General features: G+C 48.7%; 1 long non-coding RNA gene across 2 annotated transcripts; it reads right to left on the bottom strand.

The window, feature by feature from the left end:
* Positions 1 to 221: 221 nt before the first annotated feature.
* LOC144340699 (uncharacterized) lies at positions 222 to 19,727 on the bottom strand. Of its 2 annotated transcripts, XR_013416955.1 has the most exons (5): positions 19,174 to 19,727; positions 18,851 to 19,058; positions 5,931 to 6,242; positions 5,649 to 5,752; positions 222 to 4,457 (listed from the first exon to the last, which is right to left on the bottom strand). It is a non-coding gene; the product is annotated as an uncharacterized LOC144340699 (long non-coding RNA). The 2 variants fall into 2 exon arrangements; XR_013416954.1 differs by having other exon boundaries at positions 5,649 to 6,242; positions 19,174 to 19,726.
* Positions 19,728 to 20,253: the final 526 nt, after the last annotated feature.

Genomic DNA, 20,253 nt, shown 5'->3' with positions numbered 1-20,253 from the left:
CAGCACCCATCAACTCGTCATTTACATCAGGTATAACTCCCAATGCAATCCCTCCCTCATCCCCCATCCTAAGTCAAAAGAACAAAGCTGGAGGCATCATGCTACCTGACTTCAAACTATACTACAAGGCTACAGTAACCAAAACAGCATGGTACTGGTACCAAAACAGAGATATAGACCAATGGAACAGAACAGAGTCCTCAGAAATAATACCACACATCTACAGCCATATCTGTTCTTTTTAATTAAACTTAGACACATCCTAAAGAATGCACCAAGACCAACTACCTACAGTTCCGGGCTCTGCACTTCCCCGCATGGTTTGGCTCTGACTCTAGAACATGTTTTTTTAATTAGTATCATTATTAGTGGCCATATTAATTTCCAGAATGGTCAATGTTCTGCCAAGCTTAAAATTTAGTAATAGCCTTTGGAGCGGAGGTTCGAATTCTTTCTCCGCATCCTCCGGGACCCCTGACATGGACGCCCCATGCCCGTGGAGTTCCGTCTCCCACTTTCTTTCCTCCTGGGACCGCACCCGGGGCCTGTGGACAGATTTACAAAATGGGGGAAAGGAATCTTACTGCTGACCCAGAAGAATTCTGTTCTAACACAGGAAAATAACTAAAATGTCAGAAACTCTTTCAACAGTAAGAGACCCGGCCCAGGGACCCTGGCCTCCAGCACAGAGCTGCTTTGTGGGTTTTAGATGGATGGGATTTTGTCCTCCAGTTGCCAGGCAAGGATGACGCACCATGGCCCAGGAGTCTGCGCGGTTTTGTCCAGCCAGCGAGGTATCCCTTGCACTGTATCCTGGCAGGAGAACTCTCTTCCTGCAGGGAGCACATTGCGAGTCATTTGAGTGGGGCCAACTCACTTTCCCATCACAACATTCTGCTTCGAACCACACGCTCCATACTCCAGCCCCCGTTGTGAGTTCAGGGGTGGGCACAGGCCGTGCCCCCTGAAATTCAGCACACAACCCCGAGAACAGAAGAGTCCTCTCTTTCTCTGGAAAGGTACACAGCACAACCACAACTGCAGACATGAACAGAACAAAACCCATCCGGCAGGGAGAGAAGCCTGCAAGAGAGGAGTGAGGGGCAGAGTTAACGATTATCTCAACCCTTGGATTCAGGTTGCCAGATGAGATCCTGGGTGCCCGCTTAAAGTGGAATTTTAGATAGAGAATGAAAGGGGGGCATATTTGAACTACAAAAAGGTCATTCTTTATGTGAAATTCAAATTTAACTGGGTGCCCTGTTTCTTTGTTTTGTTTTTTGTTAAGTCTGGCCATCTTAACCTGGACTCATCCGTGCCTGAAGCCAAATGCACCCTGGGAGTCCCAGGAAGGAGCATGTTTCCTGCACTCCCAGCTGAAAGACTGTTACTCCTGGGTCTCCTCTCCACAAACAAGCTAGGGGAGAGAAAATGGCCCCAAGGCTCCGTGAGCGCCAGCCCGAAGCGGCAGCAATGGCAGGGCATTGCGGAGCTGGTTTTCTCATACATGAAGAAGCATTAACTCCTCCAGAAGCCTTTTGCAGAGAAGTCAAAGTATTTTTTTAAAAAGAAGAGGAGACAGGAAGACGGTCTTTAAAGTGAAACTCCTAATCATCCTATGATAACAATGAAACCTGATTTTCCTGTCAACCGCTACCTGCTGGGTTACATGCTGCATTTTAACTCCTTGTAATCCTCAGAAGGCAAAGGATTTTTAAATCAATGTTTTAAAATTGTATTTGCAAATCACTTTCTTCTGTCAAGTGTTTTGTCGCCTCTGTGGTCCCTGAGCAAACACACAGACAGCCCACATGGTGTTTGCAAGTCTGCACATTGAGGATCTGGCATTTAAGTTTAACATTGATTCTGCCGTGATTAACATGAATGCCACTTCGAGTACCTCATTGCCCTCTGCCAGCCTCGGTTTCCTCATCTGTACAATGGAGACAATAACATTACCATTGTCATTTTGTGTAGCTCTGGGATTTTGTGCCTGGCCTGTCACAAGTCAGTACATAGTATTTATTGTTAAATGGCAGCTGCTCACACCTGCCACCACTTAGGAAGTTCTTGTCATGCTCAATATGACCTGAAGACTAGGGGCAGAGGTGGGAGGCTGGGAGAGAACCCGGCCCAGTTGCTTCCTGAGGAGCTGACGCCTCTGCTGACAGAGCACACCAGCCCGCAAGCCGCCCCTCGCTCAGCCTCACAGCAGCGCAGGACCTCTGCGTCATCTGCAGATTTGATTTTGTTTGTGACACAATTTTTATTAGCTGGAAATTTCAAACGCTGTCATTCTTGTATATTCTTTATCAGTATCCTGTTAAAAAACCAAAGCATTGAGCCACCCATTTCACAGAGAATGGAGACAAAGAGTGAGTGAGTGTCTAGTACACACACCAACCACTTCTTGGAGTACAAGGAGGGCTGGACCCCAGCTCTGCCACATTCTCATTCAGGCATTTGAGATAAAAACTCAGCCTTCCACTGCCTAAGTTCGGAGGGGAACGTGTGGCCCCACACACCTGGGGAACTGACTAGGGCCACAGGCTCCAGGTCGCCTGGAACATGCGGCTCCACAGAAGCTGCCGGGGTCCCACCCCTGCGCCTCCCTCCACTCTGTGCACCTCCCTTGGTTTGGTTCTTGAGACAGGCACCTGCAAGCACAGGCACAGGCTCCCCAGACTCCATCTCCCCAGGGCAGAGGGGCCGCCTTTTCCTGAACCTTCCAGAGGACTGACCCAGGGGAGGGTTCCGATTGCTCCTCCTGGATCACACACTCAGCTGCGGCCGGCTCTGGGACCCAGAGGAGGTGGCAGGAGTGACCCACCAGGGCCCAGGTCGGCCTTGCTCTCGGCCTTGCTCTCGGGAAGTGGAGGAAGCCCCACCCTAACTGCTTACGGAAGCTTCCTCTGGGGAAGAAAGCTGAGGTCCCTGGTCTTGGAGGACAGGAGGGGGAGGTGGGGCCTGGATAAAGGATGGCCACTACCCAAGCAGACCAGTGCAGGTATCTAGGGACCGCTGTTCCTGGGCACCCACAAGAACGTTTTTATTATGCAAGTTACACATGGAGTCATTTCCTTGTCAAAAGAAAACCTCACTTCACAGATGACTGACAATGCTGGTTCGCCCTGCACCCCACCTCCACGGCACCCCAGCGCTGCAGCTGGTCTGGCTTGCTGTGTCTTCACTACCCCTCTCCACACTGACACACAGAAACCAACAGGATTAGAAAATAAACAGCACCATACTGGGGCTCGGTGCTACATGTTTTCAGTAGATTCGGACTAAACACATTGCTCTGAAAATTACTTTATTTAATTAAAAAGATGCTGGGGTTGTCCCTTGTCATAAAAACTTAGGTTGTTTCCAATTTTTCACTGTTCAAAAAAATGCACGGAAATTAATATCCCTGCATATAATTCACAGTACACATAGGGTAATCTTTTTGCCTATGACAGACATCGACAATAATTTCTGGCTTATATAGTATATTGTTAAATAAACTGACTATAATTTCAAAACTCAGAACAGAGAAAGCTCCAGGCCTTGACGTCTTTTTTAATAAATTCTACTGAACATTTAAAAAAGAAACAACACTAAACTTACAATTAAACTCTTCCAGGAACAGAAAAAGAGAGAAAACTTCTTTTCTTTTTTTTTCAGACGGAGTTTTGCTCTTGTTGCCCAGGCTGGAGTGCAATGGCACGATCTCAGCTCACTGAAACCTCCACCTCCCGAGTTCAAGCGATTCTCCTACCTCAGCCACCCAAGTAGCTGAAATTACAGGCACCCGCCACACCCAGCTAATTTTTTTGTATTTTTAGTAGAGACAGGGTTTCACCATGTTGGCCAGGCTGGTCTTGAACTCCTGACCTCAGGTGATCTGCCCACCTCTCAAAGTGCTGGGATTACAGGCATAAGCCACTGCACCCAGCCAAGAAAATTTCTTAATGTGTGCTTATAAGGCCAGCACAGCCATTACACTAAACATCAGGTAAGAATATTACAAAAAGAAAAATTATGGGTCAATCTCTCTTTAAAACATAGACACCAGAAAGAACCTGAATGTAACAACATAGAAAAAGAAAATACATGGCAACCAAATTAGATGTACACCAGGAAGGCAAGGCTGGTTTAACATTTGAAAATCAATGAATATAATTCAACCTATTACTAGAATAAGGAGAAAGCCATAGCATCATCTCAAATGTGCAATAAAAAAAAAAATGTAATAAAATGTAGCAAACACTTATAATTTAAAAATTCTTGGCCAATTAGAAATAAAAGGTAATGTCCATAATCTGATAAAATGTATCTACAAAGGGAAAAAGCAACCTTCACCCAATGTCATAGATAAAATGGAATACTGAAAACTTGCCCTCTGAGTCTGGCAGTAAGGGGGATGCCTCCTTTGACGCTTCTATTCAACACTGTCCTGGAGGTCCTCGCCAGTTCTATTAAAAACAAAACAAAACAAAAAAGGCAACCATAAGGATTAGAAAGAAAAAAAAAAAAAAAAAAACCTCTAGTTTTGGCAGATGACATAATGGCATATTCAGGAAATACAAAAGGAATAAATCAAATAAAATGTGCAAGAACTCTACATAGAGAACTTCAACATGTTCCTGAGGTAAAGAGATCCAAGTAAATTCTGTGGTATTGGTGGACTGGAGCAATGGAACAGGAGAGCCCTGAACAAGACTCTCCTTGCAATGCTTGGTTTATGCTAAAAGTGATTCTGCACAGCCGTGAAGAAAGAAGTATTTCTGTTATCTGTTACTGCATAACAAAGCATTCTAAAACTTAGTGGCTTAAAACAATAAGATTCCACCTTATGTTCTGAGAGTTGGCTCCACTGCACTAGGCTGCAATCCTCGGGACTGACCATGCTGGAAAGTTCAAGATGGCGTGCTCACATACAGGAAGCCGAATACTGGCTGGGAACTCAGTGCCTCAGTTACCCTCATGAGACTTGAGTTTCTCACAGTTTGCTTTTAAGAGGGAGGATCCCAAGCCTTGGGTAGCAGAAACTGCAGCTATCCCAAGCCCTAGCTGTGAAATCACCTAGCATCACTTATGCACCATTCTGCCAGTCAAAGGAAGTCACAGATTTGTCTTCTTTTCTGCTTGTATATGACACTCCAATAAAAGTTATTTTAAAAATTTTAAACATCAAAAACTTTAGGAGGTCAAATTTATCAATCTTTTATTTCTTTGTCTTTTTGGATCTTAAGAAGACCCGTTCCCACCTCTGAAAACTGAAACATATTTTCATGTGTAAGTTTTTGAATTTTTGATATAACATTCGGTTCTCTGAAAATTATTTTTGTCAATACCGTGAATTGGGATCTCTTCTTCCCAAACACATAAATGATTGTCCTGATAGCATTTATTAAATAACCCATAATTCCCCTTACTAATTTGAATGAGTCTGGACTCTTGACGTTAAACAATGAAAATGATTTTTTGCACCTATATCACACTGATTCCAATCACTTCTCACTGTGTTTTGATATCTGATAGGGCCAATTTTTCACCTCAGTTCTTTTTCTTGACTATTCTGACAACTTAAGGGTGCCTTGTCTTTGGTTTTACCAATCTTCAGCAACAGCACAATAGAAAAATATTTCATCATATGGTTTTACCTTTAATGTACATATACTTTGCATAGAGAGTGTGACTCCTGCAAAGTGTTTTCAGGTTCGTGACCTTGTTTGATTTTCGGCAAACGGGGCATCATCACAGTCCTCTGGTTCACAGGTGGGAAAACAGAGAGAGCAGCTGCATGAATTGCCTGTGGTCCTACAAAGGAGACTCGGGACTTTGGGCCATTTGGTGGGTTCATGTCATGGCAGAGCTGCCCTTTCCCGCCCTCTGCCACATGCTGGTCAATGCAGCCCAGCTCTGCTTCAGATGGAAATGCTCACCAGCATCCAATTTTCTGTCTCTTGGTAAATTGTACTTTGCTCTGTGTTCAGCTGGTCTCCAGGTAGGAGTGCCCTGACGGAGAATTAGGGCCCTAAGACCACATTCTCATTCCATGCCACTGCTCAGGAGCTGTCCAAGTCTGCGAGATAACATGGAAATCCAGCCCCTGGGTCGCGATGCCAAGAGCCCTCTGACGTGAGGTGCTGTTTGACGTTGCTCTTCCAACCCATTTGAAAGGACCTGGCCCGAGCCGACACTGTAGGTTCCCGAGCCAGCGCAGAAGGTTGCTCAGCCATTTAAAATCTGTCGGTCTTGATAGGAGATACAAAGAGAAAGTGGGGGGTGATTGGCAGAGCAAATTGGATCTTCACTTGCCAATTCTCTTCTCATTTGCAAATATATTAGTGAAAAGCCCAAAGCAGCCCTGGGCCGGTTTCATGAATCCAGCACTCCTGGCTGACAATGAGAAGCCCTCATCTGAAAATACTAACAAAGGAATCCAGGCTTCTCAGCTGTTCACTCAGTTAGAATTTACCTTGGGATCAAGAGAAGAAAATAAATCCTGCTTTGGAAATGACAATTTGAGAGAACGACACCTTTCCAATTGTAACAAGACAGTGTCATTGACCCAGTTTTGATATTATTATTATCAAATATAATTTAAGGCTGACACAAGAGTTCAGCTGAGGACAGGTCCTTGCTAGGGTGGCTAAATTTTTGTGTTTAGATAATCTTTTAAAGTAATTTCTAGAACATATTCTTTAAATAGGATTGACTATAAATCAACACTGAAAATGTTGAAATAGAGTTGGGATGTGATGCTGAGGCCTAGACATTCCAAAATATCTGCATCATTCCCAGCTGTGGCACCAGCAAGCCAGACCCCAAGGGCCACTGGAATACTGGGGAAGGGACAGCAGCAGGATGCGGAAGAGGCTGTGGGAGGGAGATAAGGAGACAGAAACAGGTCCTCTTCCCTTTTTTGTCTCTTTCTTGCTGTCCTTTTTAAAGAAGAAAAGAAATGGAAAACACTCGCAAAGTGTTTCTCATAAATTAGGTGGTGAAGTTCATTCACTCATCCATAGCTCGGAGGCTCCGGAGACACGGCAGGACCTCACAGAACGGATGTCTCTCGGGACAGAATTAAACCAGATGCAGAAGGCCAGCACAGGAGCGTTATCCCCACTCCCACGCTGTCCCTGCCATGAGGGTTCCCCAATTTAGTCATCCTTCCTCTGACACCCACCCCCACTGCATTGGTACCTAAAGATGAAGCTCTTCAAAGAAGGTCTGGAAAGACAGGCCTCTTGGTGTTTTCCACCCCACACTCCAGGGCGGCTCTGGGGCCTCTCTCTGGTTTTGTTCTTCATCTGAAACCGAAGGGCCATAACCATAGGCTCTGGACTGTGCAATGCACGGAAACCTCACAGAGATGGTGCCTTAACCAGCTTTGAACAGGAACTCGATGTAATACCTTTTATTCAGCTCTGAAAAATGATAACTGAGATAGATGAGAACTTCCCCCAACTTGATAAAGGATATCTACACAAACCCTACAGCTAACATCACACTTGCTGGAGAGAAACTCAAACCTTTTCCCACTAAGACCAGGAATGAGGCACGGGGGTCGCCTCTCCAGACTCCTTTGCAATGTCATACTAAAAGTTCCAGCTAATGCAATAAACAAGGAAATAAAATATAAAGTATATAGATGGGAAGAAATAAATAAAGTTGTCTTTGTTTCCAGACGATGTAATTGTCTATGTAGAAAATCTGAGAGAACTGACCAGAGAAAAAACATCTGAAACTAATAAGTGATTACATTAATAGCAAGGTGGCAGACTACAAGATTAATATGCAAAAGTCAATCATTTTCCTATGTAACAGCAATGAACAAGTGGGATCTGAAATTTAAAACACAATGCCATTGATATTAGAGCACTTGAAAAAAAAGAAATACCTTAAGAATAAATCTAACAAAATATGCAAAAGATCTTTATGAGGAAAACTGCAAAACTTTGATGAAAGGAATCAAAGAAAAACTAAATAAGAAGGAAAATATTTCATGTCCCTGAATAGAAAGGCTCAATATTGTCAAGCTATCAAGATTCTTCCCAACTTAATCTGTAGATTTAATGCAACCCCAGTCAAAATCCCAGCAAGTTATTTTGGGGATATTGATGAACTGATTCTAAAGGTTATAAAAAGGGGCAAAACACCCAGACTAGCCAACATAATATTCAAGGAGAAGAACAAACTTGGAGGACGGACACTACCTGACTTCAAGACTTACTTTAAAGCTACATCTTACTCTAAAAACACTGTGGTATGGGAAAAAAAAAAAATATATATATATATATATGTATGTATGTATGTATTACAGAGAGAGACAAATAGATCAATGGAGCAGAATAGAGTCTGAAAATATATCCACATAAATATAGCCAACTGGTCTTTGACAAAAGAACAAAGGCAATAAAATGAAGCAAAGCTAATCTTTTCAATAAACAATGCTGGAACAACTGAACATCCTATAAATGAATGAATCTAGACAAAGATCTCCCACCATTCACAAACATTAACTCAAAGTGGATCATAGACATAACTGTAAAATGCAAAAAACTACAAAATTCCTAGAAGGTAACAGAAGAAAACCTAGATGACCTTGGGTTTGGCAGACTTTTAGATACAACAAATCCATGATTTATGAAAGAAATAATTGATAAACTGGACATGATTTTAAAACTTCTGGTCTGCAAAAGACACTGTGAAGAAAATGAAACAATAAGCCACAAGCTGAGAAAAAATATTGGCAGAGACATATTTAATAAAGAACTGTTATTCAAAATATACAAAAACTTTTAAAACTCAACAATAAGAAAATAAACACCTCGATTAAAAAATGGGCCAAAGACCTTAATAAGTACCTCACTAGAGGAGATATACGGATGGCTAATAAGCAAATGAAAAGATGTTCAACATCACATGTCATCAGGAAAATGCAAATCTCAACAGTGACACACTTTACACACGTACTAAAGCAGCCCAAGCCCAAAGCGCTGACAACACAAGGATGTAGAGTGAAAGGAATTCCTTCATTGCACTCTAGCAAGTTTCTTACAGAAGGAAACATACTGTTCCCATGCAATTCAGCAGTCCCACTCCTTCGTATTTACCCAAAGAAGTTGAAAATTGATGTCCACACAAAAACCTGCGCAGGGATGTTTATACTGGCTTTCTACATAATTGCCTAAAATTAGAAGCAACCAAGACATCCTTCAATGGGTGAATAAACAAACTGGAATACATCCAGATGGTAAAATATTTTTCAGCACTAAAAAGAAATGAGCTATCAGTTCATAAAGAGACATGAAGGAAAATTACATGCATATTCCTACGGGAAATAAGCCAATCCCAAAAGATTACAAACTGCATGATTCCAACTGTATGACATTCTGGAAAAGGCAAAACTATGAAGACAGTCAAAAGTGGATGCCAGGGCTTTCAGGGGAAGGAATGAATCGGCAAAGCACAGACAATTTTTAGGGCGGTGAAAATACCCTGTATAAAACTAAAAAGATAGATACCTGCCATTATCTGCTCATCCAAACCCATATAATGTACAACACCAAGAATGAGCCCTAATGTAAACTAGGGACTTTGGGTGAAAATGACGTGTCAATGTAGACTCATTGACTGGAACAAACGTACCCCTCTGGTCGGGGATGTGGATAGCCCGGGAGGCTGTGCCTGCGTGAGGGCAGGAGGTAGACCGGAATTATTTGTACCTTCTGCTCAATTTTGCTGCGAACCTAAAACTGTTCCTTTAAAAAAAAAAAAAAAAAAAAAAAAGTCTTGGCCAGGCACAGTGGCTCACACCTGTGATCCCAGCACTTTGGGAGGCTGAGGCGGGTGGATGACCTGAGGTCAGGAGTTCGAGACAAGCCTGGCCAACATGGTAAAACCTCGTCTCCACTAAAAATACAAAAAAATAGCCAGGTGTGGTGGTGGGCGCCTGTAGTCTCAGCTACCCAGGAGGCTGAGGCAGGATAATTGCTTGAACCTGGGAAGTAGAGGTTGCAGTGAGCCGAGATCTTGCCGCTGCACTCCAACCTGGGTGACAGAGCAAGACTCCATGTCAAAAATAAAAATAAAAAATAGTCTTTTTAAAAATCTGTTATTTGTTGAAGGCCTATTTTGTGCAGGTCACCAGGAGAGAACTGTGCATGCAGCATCTCAATTAATACACACTCAGTCTGATACTATTAGATACCCTGTGTGTTTTGCAGACTGGGGAATTGAGATTGAGGGACGTTAGACTCAGCGTCTAAAGTGTGCGTGTTCGTCATTCCTTTTGCCGAGGCCCTACAGTGCTATTCGGGGCCGTCACCACATAGGTTTGGGGCTCCACTTCCTCCACTGGGGATATCACAAGCAAGACCCAAGTTAGACTCATTCGGAGAGAGTTTTCTCTTCTTTCTGGTGTGAGGAGCTCGGGGTCCTGAAAGGTGGTGCCCTGGGTGGTGGTCTCTCCCCAGCCGCGGAGCAAGACTGCTGAGAGCAAAGTCAGAGGAGAGGCAAGAAGAGGGCGAGAGACAGACCCTGTGATCTTGCCTGAGCCCACGTGTTACAGGGATCAGACATGAGCAAGGCAGGAAGGGATCTCCCCCACCTACCAGGAATGTCAGGCCACCGTAGGGTGATGGTTCACCATTACTGGCCGGGCACGGTGGCTCACGCCTGTAATCCCAGCACTCTGGGAGGCCAAGGCGAGCGAATCACGAGGTCAGGAGATCGAGACCATCCTGGCTAACACGGTGAAACCTCATCTCTACTACATATACAAAAAATTAGCCGGGCGTGGTGGAGGGCGCCTGTGGTCCCAGCTACTCTGGAGGCTGAGGCAGGAGAATGGCGTGAACCCGGGAGGCAGAGCTTGCAGTGAGCTGAGATCTGGCCACTGCACTCCAGCCTGGGGGACAGAGCGAGACTCCGTCTCAAAAATCAGTAAATAAATAAATAAAAGGCAGCTGAAGCTAGGGAGAGACAATCTCCTGATGGTCCGCAGCTGTCACACTAAAGTGTCAATTGAATGCAGGCACCGGGAAGAAGCAACTTCCCAAACAGATAAAAAGGGCTTCCAATAAAATCGCCGGTAGTGGGCAAGTGAACCTGGGTGTGCACAAAGCGACAACACAGTGGAGTCTGACCTTCCCAGGACACTCACCGGAAAAGGGCAGAAGGCCTCGGATGGGCCTGCGTCCCACTTCCTAGCCCACTGTGCACGCTCACTTCCCTAGTGTGAGGAGGGCTCTGCGCAGGCGGGCAGCCCACCCTCAGGGAAGACTCACGGGAAAGGGGGCACAGAACGCCAGAGGTGGACCAGCTATAAAGTCCTAGGGATCAAGGTTAAACACTACCCTTGACCTTCACGGTACCGGCTTGGATCTCTTCCAAGTGTACTTTCCTTTCTTTCCTGCGCCAAGGCTTTGTAATAAACTTCCACTCCTGCTCTGAAACTTGCCTCCGTCTTTTTCTGCCTCATGCCCCTCCTTCGAATTATTTCTTCTAAGGAGGCAAGAATTGAGGTTGCTGCACACCCGTGCGGATTCGCTGCCAGTAACTCGGACACTTTCCACCCCTAACACACGGACACAATGTGCCTGCAACCACGGTCCTCCTCTTGGCATGCAGCTGCACGAGCCACTAAAGTCTTCCCTTCTTGAGCTAGTTGGAGTTGGCTGCTGTGCCTTGTGCCCATGCTGACTAACACTGCTCCTTGCGCAGCAGCCAGAAGCAGAGCTGGCACCTGCACCAAGCCCGGCCCTCTGTGCCCAAGATTGCCACCTCTCCCAGGGGGCACTTGGTTATTTGACCCCTCTTCACCCCACGGGCTCTGTTACCCAATGAACTATATTTAATCAATGGATGATTTGCATTCACAGCTTTTCTTCATCACACTTTCTAAACTAATTCAATGAGTCCTCTAGGGACACAGGCTCAGATCACGGAACACACCAGCGGACTCGCTGCAGCCAGATGAAGTCGGTCATGGCGGCCTGGATGTCACAGCTCTGCAGGCAGCTCTGGGGCTGCCGTGTCAGCAGGGGGACTCCTCTCACCTCCCGCTCTGTGGCTTGCTGTCCCCCTGAACTCGCTGGCCCACTGTCCCCACTGTATCCCAACCTCCTCCAAGAGCACCCACCTCTTCCTGTGCCTCACTCTGCGAGTTGGTCCAGGGCTAACTTCTATCCCTGCCTCCTGCTTCCTCCCTGCCTGGTCTGCTCTTGCCCCTCTTGAACTTCTTTCTAAGTACTGCTGAGTCTCAAGTCAGTAACACTCGGCCCCATCCCTGCAAGGAGCTTCAGCCTCACACACACACACTTGCTACCCAACCATCCTCTCAAGCAGCCCATGATGCTGCAAATCCCACCAGGTCAAAACTGAACCCATCATCGACCATGACCCCAAGGTAGCTCCCGCCTGTGCCAGGTTTCTTGTCCTAAACCGTTTTGTTGCTAGAAGCAGAGGACACCCCTAACTCACCTTCTCCTTCACCATCCAACCCGCTCGGTGGTCAAGTTTTATCATTTCCACATCTTAACAATTTACATGCATTAACTTGTCTTTATTCCCTTAGCCACTGTAGGGAACGATCTCCAAAACCTCTCACCTGAGTTTCTGTCTCTCCATATCTCACCTGAGTTCCTGTCTCTCCACCTCTCACCTGAGTTCCTGTCTCTCCACCTCTCACCTGAGTTCCTGTCTCTCCACCTTTCACCTGAGTTCCTGTCTCTCCACATCTCACCTGAGTTCCTGTCTCTCCACCTCTCACCTGAGTTCCTGTCTCTCCACCTCTCACCTGAGTTCCTGTCTGTTTCCACCTCTCACCTGAGTTCCTGTCTCTCCACCTCTCACCTGAGTTCCTGTCTGTTTCCACCTCTCACCTGAGTTCCTGTCTCTCCACATCTCACCTGAGTTCCTGTCTCTCCACCTCTCACCTGAGTTCCTGTCTCTCCACCTCTCACCTGAGTTCCTGTCTGTTTCCACCTCTCACCTGAGTTCCTGTCTCTCCATATCTCACCTGAGTTCCTGTCTCTCCATATCTCACCTGAGTTCCTGTCTGTTTCCACCTCTCACCTGAGTTCCTGTCTCTCCACCTCTCACCTGAGTTCCTGTCTCTCCATATCTCACCTGAGTTCCTGTCTCTCCATATCTCACCTGAGTTCCTGTCTCTCCACCTCTCACCTGAGTTCCTGTCTCTCCACCTTTCACCTGAGTTCCTGTCTCTCCACATCTCACCTGAGTTCCTGTCTGTTTCCATCTCTCACCTGAGTTCCTGTCTCTCCACCTTTCACCTGAGTTCCTGTCTCTCCACCTCTCACCTGAGTTCCTGTCTCTCCACCTCTCACCTGAGTTCCTGTCTCTCCACCTCTCACCTGAGTCCCTGTCTGTTTCCACCTCTCACCTGAGTTCCTGTCTCTCCATATCTCACCTGAGTTCCTGTCTCTCCACCTCTCACCTGAGTTCCTGTCTGTTTCCACCTCTCACCTGAGTTCCTGTCTCTCCACCTCTCACCTGAGTTCCTGTCTCTCCATATCTCACCTGAGTTCCTGTCTGTTTCCATCTCTCACCTGAGTTCCTGTCTCTCCACCTCTCACCTGAGTTCCTGTCTGTTTCCACCTCTCACCTGAGTTCCTGTCTCTCCATATCTCACCTGAGTTCCTGTCTGTTTCCATCTCTCACCTGAGTTCCTGTCTCTCCACCTCTCACCTGAGTTCCTGTCTCTCCATATCTCACCTGAGTTCCTGTCTCTCCATATCTCACCTGAGTTCCTGTCTCTCCACCTCTCACCTGAGTTCCTGTCTGTTTCCACCTCTCACCTGAGTTCCTGTCTCTCCATATCTCACCTGAGTTCCTGTCTCTCCATATCTCACCTGAGTTCCTGTCTCTCCACCTCTCACCTGAGTTCCTGTCTCTCCACATCTCACCTGAGTTCCTGTCTCTCCATATCTCACCTGAGTTCCTGTCTGTTTCCATCTCTCACCTGAGTTCCTGTCTCTCCACCTCTCACCTGAGTTCCTGTCTCTCCACCTCTCACCTGAGTTCCTGTCTCTCCACCTCTCACCTGAGTTCCTGTCTCTCCACCTCTCACCTGAGTTCCTGTCTCTCCACCTCTCACCTGAGTTCCTGTCTCTCCATATCTCACCTGAGTTCCTGTCTCTCCACCTCTCACCTGAGTTCCTGTCTCTCCACCTCTCACCTGAGTTCCTGTCTCTCCACCTCTCACCTGAGTTCCTGTCTCTCCACATCTCACCTGAGTTCCTGTCTCTCCACCTCTCACCTGAGTTCCTGTCTCTCCACATCTCACCTGAGTTCCTGTCTCTCCACATCTCACCTGAGTTCCTGTCTCTCCACATCTCACCTGAGTTCCTGTCTGTTTCCACCTCTCACCTGAGTTCCTGTCTCTCCACCTCTCACCTGAGTTCCTGTCTCTCCACCTCTCACCTGAATTCCTGTCTGTTTCCACCTCTCACCTGAGTTCCTGTCTCTCCACCTCTCACCTGAGTTCCTGTCTCTCCACCTCTCACCTGAGTTCCTGTCTCTCCACCTCTCACCTGAGTTCCTGTCTCTCCACCTCTCACCTGAGTTCCTGTCTCTCCACCTCTCACCTGAGTTCCTGTCTCTCCACCTCTCACCTGAGTTCCTGTCTCTCCACCTCTCACCTGAGTTCCTGTCTGTTTCCACCTCTCACCTGAGTTCCTGTCTCTCCATATCTCACCTGAGTTCCTGTCTCTCCACCTCTCACCTGAGTTCCTGTCTGTTTCCATCTCTCACCTGAGTTCCTGTCTCTCCACCTCTCACCTGAGTTCCTGTCTGTTTCCACCTCTCACCTGAGTTCCTGTCTCTCCATATCTCACCTGAGTTCCTGTCTGTTTCCATCTCTCACCTGAGTTCCTGTCTCTCCACCTTTCACCTGAGTTCCTGTCTCTCCACCTCTCACCTGAGTTCCTGTCTCTCCATATCTCACCTGAGTTCCTGTCTCTCCACCTCTCACCTGAGTTCCTGTCTCTCCATATCTCACCTGAGTTCCTGTCTCTCCACCTCTCACCTGAGTTCCTGTCTCTCCATATCTCACCTGAGTTCCTGTCTGTTTCCATCTCTCACCTGAGTTCCTGTCTCTCCACCTCTCACCTGAGTTCCTGTCTCTCCACCTCTCACCTGAGTTCCTGTCTCTCCACCTCTCACCTGAGTTCCTGTCTGTTTCCACCTCTCACCTGAGTTCCTGTCTCTCCATATCTCACCTGAGTTCCTGTCTCTCCATATCTCACCTGAGTTCCTGTCTCTCCACCTCTCACCTGAGTTCCTGTCTCTCCACATCTCACCTGAGTTCCTGTCTCTCCATATCTCACCTGAGTTCCTGTCTCTCCACCTATCACCTGAGTTCCTGTCTCTCCACCTCTCACCTGAGTTCCTGTCTCTCCACCTCTCACCTGAGTTCCTGTCTCTCCACCTCTCACCTGAGTTCCTGTCTCTCCACCTCTCACCTGAGTTCCTGTCTCTCCACCTCTCACCTGAGTTCCTGTCTCTCCATATCTCACCTGAGTTCCTGTCTCTCCACCTCTCACCTGAGTTCCTGTCTCTCCACCTCTCACCTGAGTTCCTGTCTGTTTCCACCTCTCACCTGAGTTCCTGTCTCTCCACATCTCACCTGAGTTCCTGTCTCTCCACATCTCACCTGAGTTCCTGTCTCTCCACCTCTCACCTGAGTTCCTGTCTCTCCACATCTCACCTGAGTTCCTGTCTCTCCACATCTCACCTGAGTTCCTGTCTCTCCACATCTCACCTGAGTTCCTGTCTGTTTCCACCTCTCACCTGAGTTCCTGTCTCTCCACCTCTCACCTGAGTTCCTGTCTCTCCACCTCTCACCTGAGTTCCTGTCTGTTTCCACCTCTCACCTGAGTTCCTGTCTCTCCACCTCTCACCTGAGTTCCTGTCTCTCCACCTCTCACCTGAGTTCCTGTCTCTCCACCTCTCACCTGAGTTCCTGTCTCTCCACATCTCACCTGAGTTCCTGTCTCTCCACCTCTCACCTGAATTCCTGTCTCTCCACCTCTCACCTGAGTTCCTGTCTGTTTCCATCTCTCACCTGAGTTCCTGTCTCTCCACATCTCACCTGAGTTCCTGTCTCTCCACCTCTCACCTGAGTTCCTGTCTCTCCACCTCTCACCTGAGTTCCTGTCTCTCCACCTCTCACCTGAGTTCCTGTCTCTCCACACCCTCACCTGAGTTTCCTGTGTCACCTGTTGTACCAGCCCTCTCTTAAGAGGTCAGCTGGTTAGTGAGCTCCAGTGTGAAAACCGTCCATAGGCATTGGTGGTTTACGGGACATTTTCTTTGGTGGAAACTTCAGTTTTACGGAGAACTGAGCTGGAAATGTATGTGTAAGCACAAGAGACCTCCCAGAGCCTTTGACCCAAATCCAGCACCAGTGTTGGATCCTCTTGCCGTAAAATAGGACATTTTTTCAAAAGGAGTGCGAAGTATTGATTCACAAAGTACCCTGAAGTCCTTGGACCCTCCTGTCCCTGAATTCCCTCAGTGGATTCCCCGCCCCGTCTCTCAGTGTTTGGACAAGTGTGGGTTTTCTGCCCAAACATTTTATTCTAAAACATGTCCTAAATTCATCCCCGAGAGGCTGGCATTCAGCCTTCTGTTTTCAATCTTTTTGAACTCAACTGTGTACTTGGACTGAGATTTTACATTGTGCAACTTCCTGACAGTAACGTGCCATTACCCCGGGGGGTAAAGGGCTATTTAAGTCCAGACTCAGCCATTCCCATCAGCCACAACAGAACCAGACCTCTCCGTGCCCCGGGAGGGTGCCCTGAACTCAAAATGCCCCTTGGTGATTGGGTTTAATGACAGCATTTTCAAAGGCACTCCCCAGTCCACCATAGAATGTGAAGGCTGCCTCCTCTCCTGCCTCCGCTCTGCGGCACAGCTGCGGCTCTGGGTCCCACATGACTGCACAGAGTCAATGCCAAGGGCGTGACCAGGGTGCCTGAGACCTCGCTGTGGTCTGGGTTGAGCCCCAGCACTCAGACTGCAGGCGCCTCTCCTGGGGCCTCAGCTTGTAAATGTCCTTTAGATGTTGGGATGGGACACCTGACTCCTCAGCAGGGCACAAGGGGCCACTGCACGAATAAAACTCAGAAAATCCCCCTGCTCAGACTCAGCAACAGCCAGGCCCCCTTCAGTGTGATGCTGTGGGTGCTGACCTACAAATCCTCACCCGGATACCTGCCACCCCTGGACCCCACAGAACGGGCAAGACCAAGATCCTCCCGGTTTGGGGCGAGGAAGTGACACCCTTGTCCCAGGACATCTCCAGGGTCCTCTGTCAGATACACACCCTTACCAAACTGGCAAATAGTATGTGTCCCCATTTCACAGATGTGGAAAGTGGAGCCCAGAGAGCTTCCACGACTTTCCCAGGGCTGCAACAGAACAAGGAGGGTCAAAAGAAGGATGGAACGGGCGTGATCCCCAGCCCATCCTTGGCCACCACTTCCTTCCTCTGTCTCCAGTTCCGAAGGGGTCATTGCAAAGCACTTTGAAAACCCCAGGGCTTCCCCCACTGACCTTCCCCGCTGACCTCCGCCGCTGACCTCCCCTGCTGACCTCCGCTGCTGACCTCCCCTGCTGACCTCTGCCGCTGACCTCCCCTGCTGACCTCCGCCGCTGACCTCCCCTGCTGACCTCTGCCGCTGACCTCCCCCTCTGATCTCTGCCATTGACCTCTGCCGCTGACCTCCACTGCTGACCCCTGCTGACCTTCCCCACTGACCTCTGCCTCTGACCTACCCCTCTGACCTCCACTACTGACCTATGCCACTGACCTCCACCGCTGACTTCCTCTGCTGACCCTCCCCACTGACCTCTGCCACTGACCTCCCCCTCTGATCTCTGCCATTGACCTCTGCCACTGACCTCCACCACTGATCTCCCCTGCTGACCTTCCCCACTGACCTCTGCCTCTGACCTCCACTACTGACCTATGCCGCTGACCTCCACTGCTGACCTATGCCGCTGACCTCCACTGCTGACCTCCTCTGCTGACCCTCCCCACTGACCTCTGCCGCTGACCTCCTCCTCTGACCTCCGCCACAGACCTCTGCCGCTGACTTCCAGCACTGACCTCTGCCGCTGACCTCTGCCGCTGACCTCCCCCACTGACCTCCCCCTCTGACCTCCGCCACTGACCTCTGCTGCTGACTTCTGCTGCTGACCTCCCCCACTGACCTCTGCTGCTGACCTCCCCCACTGACCTCTGCCGCTGACCTCTGCTGCTGACCTCCCCCACTGACCTCTGCTGCTGACTTCCACTGCTGACCTCTGCCGCTGACCTCTGCTGCTGATCTCCCCCACTGACCTCTGCCGCTGACCTCCCCCACTGACCTCTGCCGCTGACCTGTGCTCCCTCTGTTTGTCCAGCTCCAGCCACTCAAGAGCCCCTGCGACCCTGAGACCACCCCCTCTCTGCCAAGCCCCATGTACAAAGCGAGCTCCTTCCCCAGCTAGAGAGGCCTGCACCCCCACCTGGCTTGGTGTCTGCTTTCTTGTGTGTTTTTGTTTGCTTTTCTCTCCTCAGTCTTTCTCATGGATATTACTCATATTCCTTAACTCCATTTCTAGTCCCTAAGACACTCTGGAAACACATTATCCTTGCCTGAAAGATTCCACTCACAATAAAGTGCCTTGCACTGAATGTGCTGTTAGAATCGCAGGAAAACAGGTGTCACTGGGAGCTGCCCCGCTGGCTGGAGCCCTGGAATAGGGCAACACCCGGAATGGGCCTTTGTTGGCTCCAGAGAATAGAAGCCAGTGGCGGTCATGTGTGCCGGTCATCACTTACATTCGGGCATCGGCGTCTCACAGCAGTGGAAGATTCGTGCTTGAAAGTGAACGAACAGTCTTTCTTTCAGCCTTCTACTCCTTAGCCCCTTCAGTAAGGTCTGTGATTTGAAGATCTGTGTCATATTTCACACAGCTGCTTGGTGGGTTTTGTAGAATGACCTGAATCTTAACCTTTTCCAGCCAAAGAACAGGCATTTCTAGAAGAGCTTATTGATGACAAAAAGGAAGAAAAAAACCTTCACCAGGATATTCCCCCTGAGGAAATGACCTTTTAAAGCTTTTGCAATGCCTAAAAAATACAAATGTCTGGAGATCACTTACATTTCCAACAAAAGATGACAGCAATGTGGACTCATCAAGTGGATGCCATGGTCTCCAGGTGAAGCTACTTTCTGTTCAGCAAAAGAGAGGAAATGGAGGGTGATAGCTGTCAGCACCCACAGTGCTCCAGACACGGCCTGGGGCAGGTGTGCGCTCCCTTGCAGCTTCACACTGAGTGAGGCAAACACTGCTATGCAACTCTTTTGAGATTAAACCACAAAGAATCTGAGAAACCAGATGGCCCAAGGCAAACTCAGCTCCTCCTCGCATGAGATCAGGGCGGAACCCAGACTGACTCCACAGCCCGCGCCTTCCTTCCCTCTCACGGCATCTTCTAGAGTTCTCCGGAATCCCTCTACTGAAGCTGAGCAGGAAACCTCCCTTGAGTGGAAGTGGAGCTGGTCCCACGTGTGCCAAGCAGGAAGCAAGGTGGCTGGATATAAGAATTAGGCCACGGTCTCCCGGGAAGCAGGTGGGGAGTCTGCCCACTCCTGACTGCCACGTGCACCCCGACTCCAGGGAATGGATAGCGCCGACCCTGTTCCAAGGGTGCCCTGCTCCTGGTCTGGTGCCAGCACCTGCCTGGGCCTTGCCCTCTGCCTGCTGGGCTGGGATCTGACACTGCGGCCCAGCCCAGCACACCCAGTTCTGCTGCCCGCATGGCCAGAGGACTAGCGGCCTTTGTGTGATGTGGCTGCTTCCTGACCCCCATTCAGAGAGGCTGGCAGAGTGCAAGGGGCACGGCCCACGGGCCGACTGTGGGGTTGCAGGGCCAGGGCGCTGCCTGGCCTGGGCTGAGTGAGCTGCTGGGGCAGTGGGGGCTGCAGCAGAGACCCAGGGTGGCTCTGAGCATGGCCGGGGCACCCTCTCCCAAGCCGGGCCACTGGAGGGGATGGCAGCGGAGACCTTTCCATCCTGCAGCATTCCTGACACTGCACCTGCTGCCACGGGCACATGCTGCAAGCCAGGCGATGGGGACAGAGCCCGCTCAGACTGAGCTTCCTTCCCAAGCTTCAGCCTGGGACTCATAAGGCTAAAGTTGAGCTTTCACCGTCAGCCCCAGTGCGGAGCCCCAGTGGG

This window comes from Macaca mulatta, chromosome 4 (genome assembly GCF_049350105.2).
Source record: "Macaca mulatta isolate MMU2019108-1 chromosome 4, T2T-MMU8v2.0, whole genome shotgun sequence".
NCBI lineage: Eukaryota > Metazoa > Chordata > Mammalia > Primates > Cercopithecidae > Macaca > Macaca mulatta.
Note: the sequence above shows the minus strand (reverse complement) of the source record. Positions and strands in the feature narration are given on the sequence as shown.